The following is a 14,049-nucleotide window of genomic DNA, read 5'->3' as shown; positions in this document are numbered from 1 at the left end:
AATTCTCACTGGTACCAACACTGGAGTGTAAATTCGACCAAGATCTTCCCCTCTTTGAGCCTCAGCTTTCTCATTGGCAGAATGATGGGGTTGGATTAAGTTAGGTGTAGTTCCTGTTCTCATCTTTTGCTGGGCTAAAATCTCCCCCACCCACTCCATCTGTTCAAAGTTTGGCTCCCTGTAAAAATTGGGAAAAAAAAAAAAAAAACTATTCTCTCTCTATATATCCCAACCATCTAGAAAAAAAATTCTTAAAAAAAAAAAAATCTCTTGGCAAGACTATCTCATTTGTTTCTAATTTAAGCCGATGATGCTCTTCCTCCTTTAGTTGACTTAGGTCTCCCTTTTCATGGGTGTCCCAATTGTATATCTGGTCTCTCCGCAGCAATGTTTTAGCCAGCTGGCTTTTTTTACTTTCCTGGTAGAGAATTAATTCCTATTTAGCCTCTTCATTTGTGAAGCACATTGAGATTTCCTTTTATTGCTTGGGTCTTCTTTATGTAGAATGTTTTCTGCTATTTCCCCAAGATTACTGAAAGTAAGTCTTTTGCCAAATGCAAATATTCCCCAGTGCAATAGGCTTCATGACCCCAATCTTCTTTAGGCATATCCTTAGCCTACGGTGCTCTGCTGACCCTGCAAAGCTGTTTTTAATCCTTATCTTAAAAATGCATTTCCTGAGCAAAGTCATTAACTTTCCCTTCAAATGGCTATATCAACAACTTTTGTTTGCAGGCATTAAAGACTACCAACTATCTGACGTAAGTGTTCAGGTCCCTCCTTGCAATAAGGTGATTTACCATGAAATTCTATTGCCCAGTCATCTCACTCTTCAATATGCTATGAATTGGTGGCAAACATACCTAAATTTAAGAGAAGCATCTTTGTTATTTAAGAGATTCACACATAATAATAAATTCCAAGTTAAAGCATTAATCAGTAGCAGCTAGTTTTTTATTTCCTAGTTAAATCTCTAATTGTCTTAGAGAGATAGTGACATTTTAACATGGTGTTGAAGAATGAGTAGTCATTCAGAGAGTAGAGGGAGAAAAGAATGTCAGGATCTAATATAGAAGCAGGAATAAATATTCTGTGCTTAGAATGAGAGAAATGTCCAGATATGTCTAGAGTATAAAGGATGTTTAGAGAAGTATTACATGATGAGATTAAAATAATAGGTTGATGAACATTATCCAAGATGTAATCTTAAGGAGTTTTCTTAACATTACAGCAAAGGGCAAGCTTTTCAAAAATATCTTTGAGAGTAACATAATCAGACTTGTGTTCTAGCATGATCATGAAGAGGAGGAATTAGAGGGAATGAAAATGGAGGTCAAATAAAGTTAGAAAATGGGAACTGAGGTTGTGACAGAGGACAGGAAAAAAAGATACTTTATGACAAGGAGCTGGTGAGAGGAATAGAGAGGGTGAGACCATGTTTATAGTTCAGTAAATGAGTAAATGGTGATGTTATTAGCATAGCTGGAAAACAGAGAAGAGGTGCAAACGTGGGAGAGCCAAAGGGAGACATGATTTCAACTTTAGAGGTGTTTGAATTTAAAGCTGCAGATAAAAATTTGAATCTTAAAGGAAAGTTGAGATGTAGAGGTATGAAATTTGGGAGGTGGCTGAGAAACAAAGACAGTCCTTCTTAATAATTATGTCTATAAAATGAAGGACAGTCTTTATGGATATGGTGTCTGGATGTTGCTTTTGTTAGCAAAGTCACCTACATTTATTCTTAAAACCAAAGACAACTAAATTTATAAAGGCAGTGATTTTATGTTCATTTGACTTCTAGAATGTAAACTTCTTTTTTTAAGTCCATATTATGAAATGCCCTCAGCATGTTTTAATAACACATTTGCACAGTTAGTTTTAAACTGTGTCTAAAATAAACTAACATGTCTAAAATAAATTAATGGGAGACTTTAATACAGTAGTTCCCCCTTATCTGTGGTGGGGATATGTTCCAAGACCTCCAATGGATGTCTGAAACTTCAGGTAGTACCAAACCCTATATATATCATGTTTTCTCCTACACATGCATACCTATACCTATCAAAAAGTTTAATTTATAAATTGGGCATAGTAAGAGATTAATGATAATACCTATTAAAATAGAACACTTATAATTATATACTGTGATAAAAGCTCTGTGGGTTTGGTCTCTTTTTTATCTCAAAATATCTTATTGTATTGCATTCACCCTTCTTGGGCTATGAGATGCTGAAATGCCTATATGATGAGATCTAGTGAGGAGCATGACGTAGACACCATGACATAGCGTTAGACTACTACTGACCTGCTAATACTCCATCGGAAGGAGGACCATCTGCTTCTGGGCTGCAGTTGGCTGTGGGGGACTAAAACTGCAGGAGGTAAAATTGTGGATAAGGATAGACTATAGTAAACATAGTGACGAGAAATTTTATGTTAAAACTATCAGACACCATATAAGGCTAAGGCGATCTTAGCTGCCTATTAGATGGCGAGCAAGACAATCTGTCTTTGGAAGTTTTTAATTACATTTGACAAATTCCTTAAGTGAAAAATTTAGTGTTTCTTCTAATGTGTGCAGATTTATTTATTTACGAGGGGCGGTGGCGTTTCTATTTCTCCATGGTACCCCAGTGCCTCAAACACCTGCCCTCAGTCTTTAGGACTCTTTTAACCTCTGCCTGATCTACTTTTCCACATTTTTTCATTCTATTAGATCCCAATTATTTTTCGCTTCCATCTAGAAGTAGTAACATAAGACTTAGAGTAAGATAACTATTTGTTAATGTTTGGTGACAGTGGAAATGATATCACATTGCCAGACAAGTAGCATATTAGCATTACTGGTATTATTAATTCACATTCTTAAAAATTCATTTGCCATGCATTCCTTTTCTCAGAAGCTTTACCCAGCTCATCCTACTATAGAATCCTGGTCTACCAGCACACATTCAGTTCAACATATACTATCCCACACTTGCTAAACCACAACCACTCACCCCAAATCACATTCATTGTATTTGTTTATAGCAGGAATACAGATAGATAGATAGATAGATAACTTCTTTGTTTTCATCTCAGTCCTTTAGGATATACTCAGATTGCCTCGACTTCACAGAAAATAAGTACACTATAACATATCCAAAAGTAGTCAAATTTTCTCCCTGAGAAAAATTCTGGAGGTGAGATCTTAAAATACCATTTTTCCTCTTCTACTATTACCAATTATTCACCAGTCTCATCATGTGTCAAGTTATAGTGAATAAAAATTCTTTCCTTCTATGAAGTTCTATTAGGTATTTCCCCTCCTAAATACACTCAAAACTAAAAAAATGACACATGGGTCACTTAAATGATTGCTATTTCATTTTATGGGAATGAGTTACAGTGTAAGAAACATTCTCTAGCAATTGATGATAAAAATATAAAAGTGGTTATTTAACTCCAAGAACAAATTCTATGTTTCTTAAAATTACGAGAAAGCACAAAATATCTGAGTTATGACAGAGATGTTCATTTAGGGAATAACACACAAACAGAAATTTCCTCTTGGAAAGCAGGCTCCAGGAATAGAGCGGATGTGAGAAATGATGAGGGAGAATGTACCAAAGACAGAACAATCCTGCCTAAAATTAGTGGTACTATTGCACACTGAAAGTATTGTGGCTTTGTGTTGTTTCATCCACGTGAAGTGTTTTGAGGTAAAAAGGAATCCTGGCATGAGTATTATCTTATCTAAGAAAGATGAGAACATGATGGATGAGTTTTCTCAGTATAAGAGGGTTCTGCACCTGGGAGAATCTTGTCAATCTGTCAAAGAAAAAGAAATAAACCAGACAAATAAAGTTGATGAAGACCAAAAGCTCTAAGGAGAAATATAATTCCACAAATCCATAGAGACAAGTCTCTAAAAAGAGCCCATTCTCAAAGAAAGAATAACCCTGGAGCTCTAAAGATGAAAGCTCATAGAAATGGAGTGAAAATCATTTTGTCCCAGAGAGTTACCCATGATACTGACCATCCAATGCTAAAATCTCTCAGTATCACAGATTTTAACTTCTCCAGGAAAACTGTCTATTCTAATGTTCATTCTGCTTGGACTCAAACTAACTCCAAAGCCATCTAGTTTACTTAAAACTTACTTTAATAATACATCCATGTATTGCGCTATTTTGTCCTAATTTTGTATGTATGACTTGCTTTTAATTCTCCTAATCTTGTGAAACTAAAGTGACCAATAACTCTGTTATGATTTAGTTTATATTATTTACCAAATATTATGCAAATAATTAACTGTGTGCACTGAGATTTGAATCTAGGTATGTCTGGACTTAAACCACATAGTCTTATAGGGTTATAACTTGCTTAGTCTTGGTAGAATAGAGGGCTGGAATATAAAAGGGATGAAAAATATATTAAGCTAGTCATCAATTTTAGGCCAAGGAAAACTTTCCATTATGTAACATTTCAATTTTCTGCTACATAAGGATTGAAAAATTCCTTCACTCTTAAGAGACTGAGACCACAGGTAAGTATCACAGAGTGATACTCTGGGCAGTGACTTAATGCATATGTTTAGGTTCAAACTGAGCTCTTACTTTGCATAGCATTTAAATAGAGGAGTCCACTGAGGAATGGAACAAGGGAGACACTTTGGGAGGTAAGGGGCAAGTTCAAATGTATATGAGAATAAAATTCTACAAGTTTGATGATATCTGCAGTACCAGACACTTCAGAAGGGAAACGTAATGATTTGCTTAGTTGTTTATGACATACTTGTTCTTACCTGAGGACATTTTGAATGGGACTTCAGCTATGCCTATACTTGATGCTTAGAATGGCTAAAACAAGTAGTCTAGATCCCGTAAGTACACAGATTTATGCAGCAATTTTTCAGTGTAATTTCCAATGGGAACTTTTGCATTTATGATTGCAACTCTCATCATGCTCGAAATCAACATAATAGGCAGTAGTGTACTAAATTAAATGTAAAATTCCTAACAGTATAGTTTGAGTTATATGTATTTTATTGCATTAATATTCTCTAAGATGTATAAATGGTAACAGCCAAATGTGTATTATAGCTACTCTATTATTTGTTAGTAGAATAGAATTTGTGAAGTTTTGTAAAATGTATCTTCTAGGCAACTAAGAGATAGTAAGAGCATTAAGTTCCAGGGCACCTGGGTGGCTCAGTCAGTTAAGCATCTACCTTCAGCTCAGGTCACAATTCCAGGGTCCTGGGATTTAGTCCTGCGTTGGGCTCCCGGCTCAGTAAGGAGTCTGCTTCTCCCTCTTCCCCTGTTCCTACCCCCTGCTCGTGTTCTCTCTCTCTCTCTCTCAAATAAATAAATAAAATCTTCAAAAAAAGAGCAACAAGTTTCAAAAGGCATATTTTTACTTTATGGTTGATATGCATATGCAAATCCCTCCATATATAAAAATTCTTTTTTGTTTTTGTTTTAAAAAATTCTTTAAAAAGTATTGACAAAAAGATCTATTTTCTTATCCTCAACCCTAGATAGAGGAGGCATATTCTTCCTAGTTTGGAAAATGAAATAATTTTAGGCTATAATGTATACTTGTGAGGTTTGAGTACTTGTTGAAAATAAATTCTTAAGAAAGGATAAGAAGTTTGATTTACATGAGAGGTTTTTATAACAATGTGTGCTGTATTTCACCACTTGGTACTATGCTGATCAGCACCTTTTATAAATATTTAACATAATGGGGCAAAGTTAACTATTTTAGAATAACAATTATTCTTTTCTCATACTGCTATTCTTTTATTAAGTTCATCTGTGTGCTATGGAAAAGTAGAAAAGATATTTTTGATCTTCTAGAAATAACCACCATATTCTTTTCCCATGAGGCAAATTAATTCAAAATATTATTTTCCTCTGTAAGTTTTAATGTTATGCTAGTAAGCAACCAAATGTCTAGAGTAAGCCATTAAAGTTGTTACCTGTTTTTATTCATTCACCAAGTATAGGGTAGGCACAGAAAGAGGTCCAGAAATCTGCATAGGGGTCCCCTTGAATCTAGACACAAGTCTCTACATGCAGAGGGTAAAGCCCAACTCTGTTGGATAAGAATAACTTAAGAGGCAAGAACACTTAATAGGATTATTGTATGAAAAGTAAATCCCAGAGCAGGCATGGAGTTGGCAATCATGTTCCTCTGATGCCAGAGAGGAGAAACTTTACTGACTTCACAGGTAGGTAAGTAGAGACTAGAGGAGGCCACTTGCAGAAGTGGGGTAAATTAGCTCTAAAATGAAGGCTAACTTTGATCTCTTCAAAACAAAACATTCCAAAATTTCTGAAATGTCACTAAGAAGCGATTAGAGAGAAATCTATAACATGCAAAGCTTAAATTAGCAAAGAATGATTTCAAGATGGCTGATATAAACTTCATTTTGAGAAACTACTAAGATACTTTAAAACACAAAAAAGTCAAAGAACTAGAAAATAATTCCATAGGAAAAAGAAATCTATGATAAATCTCTAGTCATATGAATCTAGATGGAATAAAGAAGACACAAATTCTTAAAATCAGCAATGCAAGAAGAGACATCATACATTCTACAGATGTTTAAAAAATGCATACAGAAGGGAGAGCTTACAAGGGGGTATAAGGAAAATTTGGGAGATGGCACATATGTTTCTCAGATTACTGTCAATATTTCACACATGCATACATGTGCTAAAACATATCAAGTTGCAAACTGTAAACACATACAGCTTAGTGTATGTCAATTACATCCTAATAAAGTTGTTAATAACTGTAGTCATTTCTATACATAAAGAAGTGTTACTGGATTTATGCGGTATGTGTATATATTCACGCACATGTGTATGTGAGTTTGTGTCTGCCAATAAATGTACATTTGCAGTTTTACTAAGAGTTACTTGTAGCATTTACTTCTTCTTCTTCTTCTTTTTTTTTTTTTAAGATTTATTTATTTATTTTGAGAGAGCAAGAGCAAGAGAAAGAGAGAGAGAGAGGGAAGGAGCAGGAGGGGCAAAGGGAGGAGAATCCCAAGTAGACTCTGTGCTGAGCATGGAGCCTAACACATGCTGGATCTTACGACTTGAGATCATGACCTGAACTGACAAGGAGTTGGATGCTCAACTACCACCACTCAACTGTATCACCCAGGTACCCCTTGCAGCATTTACTCCTGACTGATCTTTTCCTATCATTATTAAGAATACATGCTTTTTCCTTGATTATTTTTACATTACAATATAGTGACATAGTTAGGATTTCTAGTTTTCTGACCTAACACTCACCAACAGAATTAATACTCTAGCATATATATGATGAAAACATTTTTTTCTTCATTAAATAGAAATTTCCTACTGCATATATTGCTGTTCCAAAGACTCATTTATATTTATTATGCATTATGTGACACAAACAATGCTAATGTAATCTATGAAACACCCTCTAAGGTGGTTAGTTTTATTATCTGATTTTATAATTAAGGATCCTGAGATTTAGAGGAGTGAAGTCATTGTGTGAATATAGCACACTGCTGGTAAATGTTGGCAGTTAAGTCTGGCTGACTCAGGACCCGGTTCTTTATTTACCAGCCTGTCCTGCTGTTGTGGCCGTGGTGGATGCCCGTTCTTGGGCATTTTACCTGAACTGTAACATGTGGAATGAAATGGAAATCATAGAGTTGTAGTGGGAAATGATCACATTCAAGAAACATTTACAGGGCATCTTCTTTATCCCATACATTGTGCGGTACCTGAGAATCTAGAAATAGGTTTTCATCTGGTTAGGTACCGAATGAGTGATAAATTGCTCCATACATGTATATATAAAATCTTTGTTGTCATTTTATTTGTAAATAGAATTAGAAGTCCATGATTAGGCTCAATAGCATGAAGTTTGATATAGCTTTTCCTGGTTGCTGAGATTGTTTTGGCTGGCCATTTTCACTGCATGTTTTATTTTATTAGTTGCTATCAATGTACCTATATTAGAAATGGCTTTGGGTGCCTGGATGGCTCAGTCGGTTAAGTAGCAGCCTTGGGCTCAGGTCATGATCTCAAGGTCCTGGAGTCAAGTCCCACATCAGGCTCCCTGTTCAGCAGGGAGTCTGCTTCTCCCTCTGCCTCTCCTTCCTGCTTTCCTCTCTCTCTCTCTCAAATAAATAAATAAAATCTTTAAAAAGGGAAAAAAAAAAGGAAATGGCTTCATCTCTTTTGCTTCTTCTTATTTTCATCTCTCGGTACTTAGAAATTTCACAATAGTTGTGACTGTCATTTATTTATAAATGCAGTTTCTACAGTGCCCTCTGATTTCTGCTGGTTCTCCTCATTCATACAGGGAGCTCAGCAAAATCAGAGGCTAAACACATTCTGTAGAATGAGAGAAAAAGGAAGCATATCTCAAAGCAGTTTCTGAAGTACCTGCATAAACAACTCCTAGGAAGCTCACCAAAATGCAAATTCCTGGCTAACCTCAAATCCAAGGAATCAGAATCTACATTTGCAGCCAAGGAGCCTGCATTAACCCGCCTCCCCCAGGCAAAACTACAATCAGAGAGGTATTGGTCAGAGAAGCTGGCCCCAGAGACCAAAACCTATTGACCTTAACTACAGGGTCATCAACAACTCCTTTATTCCTGAAAGCTGCCTCTGTGATGGTAGCTTTTTATATCTTGTTTCCAGAAATGTCTTCTTGTATTCTCTTTTAATATTTGTGTCATCGAGACGCAATCCGCTAACTCTGCAGAATGCCTACCCAATCTAATGGCTTTGGTCACCTTCCAGAGATCAAAAGCATTACCATTCAGTCATGGTTTATATTTAAAAGCCAAGGGACGCCTGGGTGGCTCAGTTGGTTAAGCAGCTGCCTTCGGCTCAGGTCATGATCCCGGCGTCCTGGGATCGAGTCCCACATCGGGCTCCTTGCTTGGCAGGGAGCCTGCTTCTCTCTCTGCCTCTGCCTGCCACTCTGTCTGCCTGTGCTCACTCTCGCTTCTCTCTCTATGACAAATAAATAAAAAATAAAATAAAAATAAAATATATTTAAAAGCCAAGAGAAAACAAACAGATTAATCCCCTGGAATCAAGCACTTGAATTTCCCTTTATCACCCCAGCCATGCCCTTTAAAAGGACCTTTTTTGTGTGAAATTTCACAAGCATGACAGAGAGCCATGAGATCTCAGATTTACCTTGAACAAGAAACTTTTCTTACAGCTCTAATTAAAAGGAAGTTTCAAACCTACAAATTAACAGTTTTAATATGCTGTTCCTAGTGATTAACTGCTTCATTTTTAACAGGCATTCACTGTTAACGCTGCAACTGTTAATTTTAACGGCTTGATTTTTAAATTCCAAGAGGAGTAAAACTGGTTCAAATTGATTTCTATAATTTTTACCATTGGCCTAAAAATCTTTATTTAGAAAATCTTCTTGAATAACATTATTCTCCTCTCAAGAATTTTTCTCTTTTACCTAGAATAAAATAGACACTTAGAAGCAATTGCCTTCAACTTTTATTTTTCTTTTTTTGGCCTATACTTCGAAACTATGGTTACCTGTTACTATGCCTCTGGAGATTTGATGAGAAAATTGTCTTAATAATAATCTTTTTTAATCAAACATTTACATATGTATTTTTTAGAAAAATATGTAGTTTTTAGAAATAAATCTTAAAAATCGAGCCAAAATATAACCAATTATAGTGTATATAAAAACATATGATAAATTAAATCTCTTGAAAAATCTAAAATAAATATGTAAGGCCATCTTTGTAGAAAGTGACTTCTGACTTTTTGCTTATTCATTTGTTTCTCTAGAGGACGCACAGTTCCTAAATACCAAGAATACCAAATCCACAGATAATTCAAAAAATTCCTTTTAGTCTTTAGTTTTAAATCTTTTCTTGAAAAGATGCTTCTTCAAAACAGCTAATAAGCAGCTAGAGTGGATAATTTAAAATGCATTTCTGATAACTATATATTAGATGTTTATATTAAATGTCACTTGTATCCATTCTCTCCGATTTTAATCTCCATAGTTTTCAACCTATTTCTACCTACCTCCTACAATAACCAGTATCCTCATTTCTAGTTTATTCTTTCTTTGTGTTTCTGTTCATCCTTTCTGTTCATTTCTTTATGCACAGAGAAGATCTATACAGTTCGTTTTTATGTATTTTATACATATAGTAATACATATGTATGTATGATTATATAATCATATATATATTATTTCATATATAAATATATATTATATGCTATATATACATATATTTTATTTTGTTTTTAAGAAAAATGTAAAACTACAGGTATTTTTCCCCTTGAGAATATATCTTGAAAACCCTTCCATATCAGTTCACATATACCTTAAATCTTTTATACAGCTGCATTGTACTATGTTATGTGTCCCGTAGTTTACACAACCACTCTTTTATAGTATAGTCATCTATTTTATTTTCGATATGCAATTACAAACAATGTTGTGATGACTAATCTTGTGCATATATGTGTTTCCATATGTTGGAAGTATATCTTCAAAGTAAATTCAAGAAGTGGAAATGTAGGGTCGAAAAGTAAATGGAGGAGGGTCTCTATCTCCTTGCAATTGCTCTAACAGAAAAGTCTTATTTTTTAGTAATTTTTATTAGAAATTTATTTTCATATGTTTTAATTTATGCTAATATATCTCATAAATATCTCACTATAATTTTTATTTTGAGAAATCTAAGTATGATTGAGAGAAAAATGTCTTTCCATGTAAGAGCCATTTTGATATGTATTTTTGGGAATTGTTTCTATCTTTACCCATTTCTTTTCTTTGTTAGGTAGGACCTCAATGTGAGGTGTTCTTTATAATTAGTGCCCCAAATTTCTTTTATCAATTCCCTTTTGCTCTTCTGGGGTGTTTTGCTATGGGAAGTTTTAAAGACATCTTAGTCAAAATCGTCTATCTTTTATTCATTGCATCTTGATTTTGAATCATAGGTAGAAAACCATCTCCTATACCTACATTACCGACAAATTTACTAGTATTTTCTTCTAGTATTTGCATAGTTTTATTATTATTATTTTACTTTTAGATCCCTGATTCACTTAAAGTTTATTCTTGTGTGTAATGTAAGGTGAGGATTGAATTTCCTTGATGGTTAGTCATTTACCATGGTTCTATTTTTCTTTAAAGTTCACCTTTGAGATACTGTGGACTCTGAGAAACAAACTCAGGGTTTTAGAGAGGAGGGGAGTGGCGAGTTGGGTGAGACTGGTCGTGAATATTACAAAGGGTTCATATTGCATGGAGAACTGGGTGTGGTGCATAAACAATGAATTTTGGAACACCGAAAAAAATAAAATTTAAAGTCCACCTTTGCTCAAGTGATTCAAAATGCTAACATCATCAGATATTAAATATCTGTATGTGCTTTGGCTTATTTCTGGGCTTTTTATTCAATTCCACTGTTTTGTCTATTCATGCACAAGTAACATACTATTTCTACTACCAAGGTTTTAATGGCTGGGAGTTTTGTCCACCATCACAGGTTTTTGTGTTAGTGTTTTCACAGCTTGTCTTGAATGTTAGTCTATGTCAGTTTTACATCATATAATGTTCATTTGTATGTCAATTTTAGTAACTTTAGTAACTTCTCTAGTTGGATTGAGAAGTAAAACTTGCTAGTATTTTTATTTTGATTGAATTCAATTTATAAATTAATATGAAGATGACTTTGCAATTGTTGACTTTCTTTTTTCAGCCAAGTTTTTCATTATTATTATTATTATTATTTTTTTTGCAGTATTAAAGTTTACCTTGGATTATTCACTACTTTGTGCTTCGCTTATACACTTACGATTGGCCTCAGAAGTGGGGGGCAGTTTTGTGGGACTGAGCCCTTAACCTTTGGGCTTGTACTAATTACAAGTAATTGGTGTCCAAATGAATTAAATTGTAGGACACCCAGTTGGAGTCTGCAAAGAAATGAAGAACTCTTTGGTGTGAAAAAAGCAAACATTTGGTATCAAAGTTTTTTTTGTTTTGTTTTGTTTTTTAAGATTTTTAAAATTTATTTGGCAGACAGAGATCACAAGTAGGCAGAGAGGCAGGCAGAGAGAGGAGGAAGCAGGCTCCCTGCCGAGCAGAGAGCCGGATGCGGGGCTTGATCATGACCTGAGCCAAAGGCAGAGGCTTTAACCCACTGAGCCACCCAGGTGCCCCTCAAAGTTTTGAGAGAGTAGAGAAAAATACATTTTCCTTGCTCATATACATGGACAGTCTAAAAAACTTTCTAGTGCTTTATTTTCAAGTATGAATAAAAAATATAGACCAAAATACATTTTTAAAAAGCCTCATATAGGGATGCCTGGGTGGCTCAGGTGTTTAAGCATCTGACTTTTGATTTCAACTCAGGTCATGATCTCAGGGTCCTGATCTCAGGGTCGTGAGATTGAGCCCCATGTCAGGCTCCACATTCAGTATGGAGTCCACTTGAGATTCTTTCTCTTCTTCTCCCTCTGCCCCTCCCCTTGTGCATGCTCTCTCTCTCTCAAATAAATAAATCTTTAAAAAAACTTCACATAAATATTACAATAACAAAAAAAGAAAAACAAAAAAGAAGAAAGGACAATGGAAGGAGTAGAAGAATATTGCCAATAATTATAATTAATACCTCATAGAGACGGGAGATATTTATATGCATGAAATAAAAACAGAAGTTACTGTGGAAAAATCAGAAGGTAAACTATAACCCTGGAAAAGTAAAGTGTATAAGCAGGAAAATAAAAGTTTAATGAAAGGCTCAAAATATGCAGCTGAGAAATAATCCCAAAGTGGAACCTGGAAGGCAAGGGCTGCAAAACAGGGTAGAAAAGTAAAAATCAAACAGGCATTGCAGGAAGGGCAATATCTGATTAATTGGAGTTTGAGAAGGAAAAAACAATGAAACTGTTAGAAGATAAATTATCCTAGAAAATGAGTTTCTATACTTAAACACTCTGGGTTTTCCAAATCACTACAATAAGTGCAATTTCAGGACACCAGAGATAAAGGTATCTTTAGAAATTCCAGAGAGAGATTGGATTCATTGCTTTTGGTTGTTTTGTTGAGGAAAGAAAAATGAGACTATATGCAACTTTGGTGTTGTTATAATTGCTCTATTTATATAAGTTTTCAATTTCAGTTAGTTCTTACTGTTTGCATAAAGATTCCCAAAATACCTAATATTGCATATGTCCATTGTCACTTTCATTTGTAGAATAAGAATTTGAGATTATGGGTGTATGCTGAGTACAATTAACACTTACATATTAAGTTCTCCAAACATAGTATCGCATGTATGGAGCCATATAGTTATGATGGAAAGAGGGCCTAGATTTGGATCTCTGCTCCAATTCTTGCTGAACCAGTCAATTGCTTTCATGAATCTCAGAATAATAGTACTTTTCCTGCCTTACCTCGCATTACTCTCAAATGAACTGATGATCATAAAAACCATTTTAAAAGAATGCTATGCAAATATTCTCTTATCTAAATAATATAGCCTACATTTCCTCGTCTTTAAAATATCTTCACTTTAAAAGATCTATCCACAATAAACTAGAGAGGAACTGCTCTTCCCAAATCACCCTCATCCCAAATTTAAGTCTATACTCATGCATATGCTGCATTATCAGCCTCAGTTATCAGGAACTTGTTTTAGTCACCACACTGATTTTTCCATTTACTATTTCTTTCTGTTCTGCTAATTTTGTTTTGTGAAGTTTGGCCATGCTGGTACTTCCTTATTGATGCTATCTATCCCACACTGGGAAGATTTTACCTCTGTCTCCGACAAGCAGCTAGTAGTATGCCTCCTCTCCCTGTGCCAAATTCTGACTACGAAACGAAATTAAATGAAAAAGGGGGCAACGCTATTACATTTTGTTAACATGAGTCGATTTTAATATTGGAAATGGTTTTGTATGAATAACAGAAAATGTGTATATTGGTCTCTGCCCCCAGTCCCTGGTTCCTCCCACCGGGCTCCTAAAACCCTGGTCAATTCCCAAGTGATAA

Source organism: Lutra lutra, chromosome 13 (assembly GCF_902655055.1).
Source record: "Lutra lutra chromosome 13, mLutLut1.2, whole genome shotgun sequence".
Taxonomy (NCBI): Eukaryota; Metazoa; Chordata; class Mammalia; order Carnivora; family Mustelidae; genus Lutra; species Lutra lutra.
The sequence above is the reverse complement of the archived record's forward strand: the minus strand, read 5'-3'. Positions refer to the sequence as shown.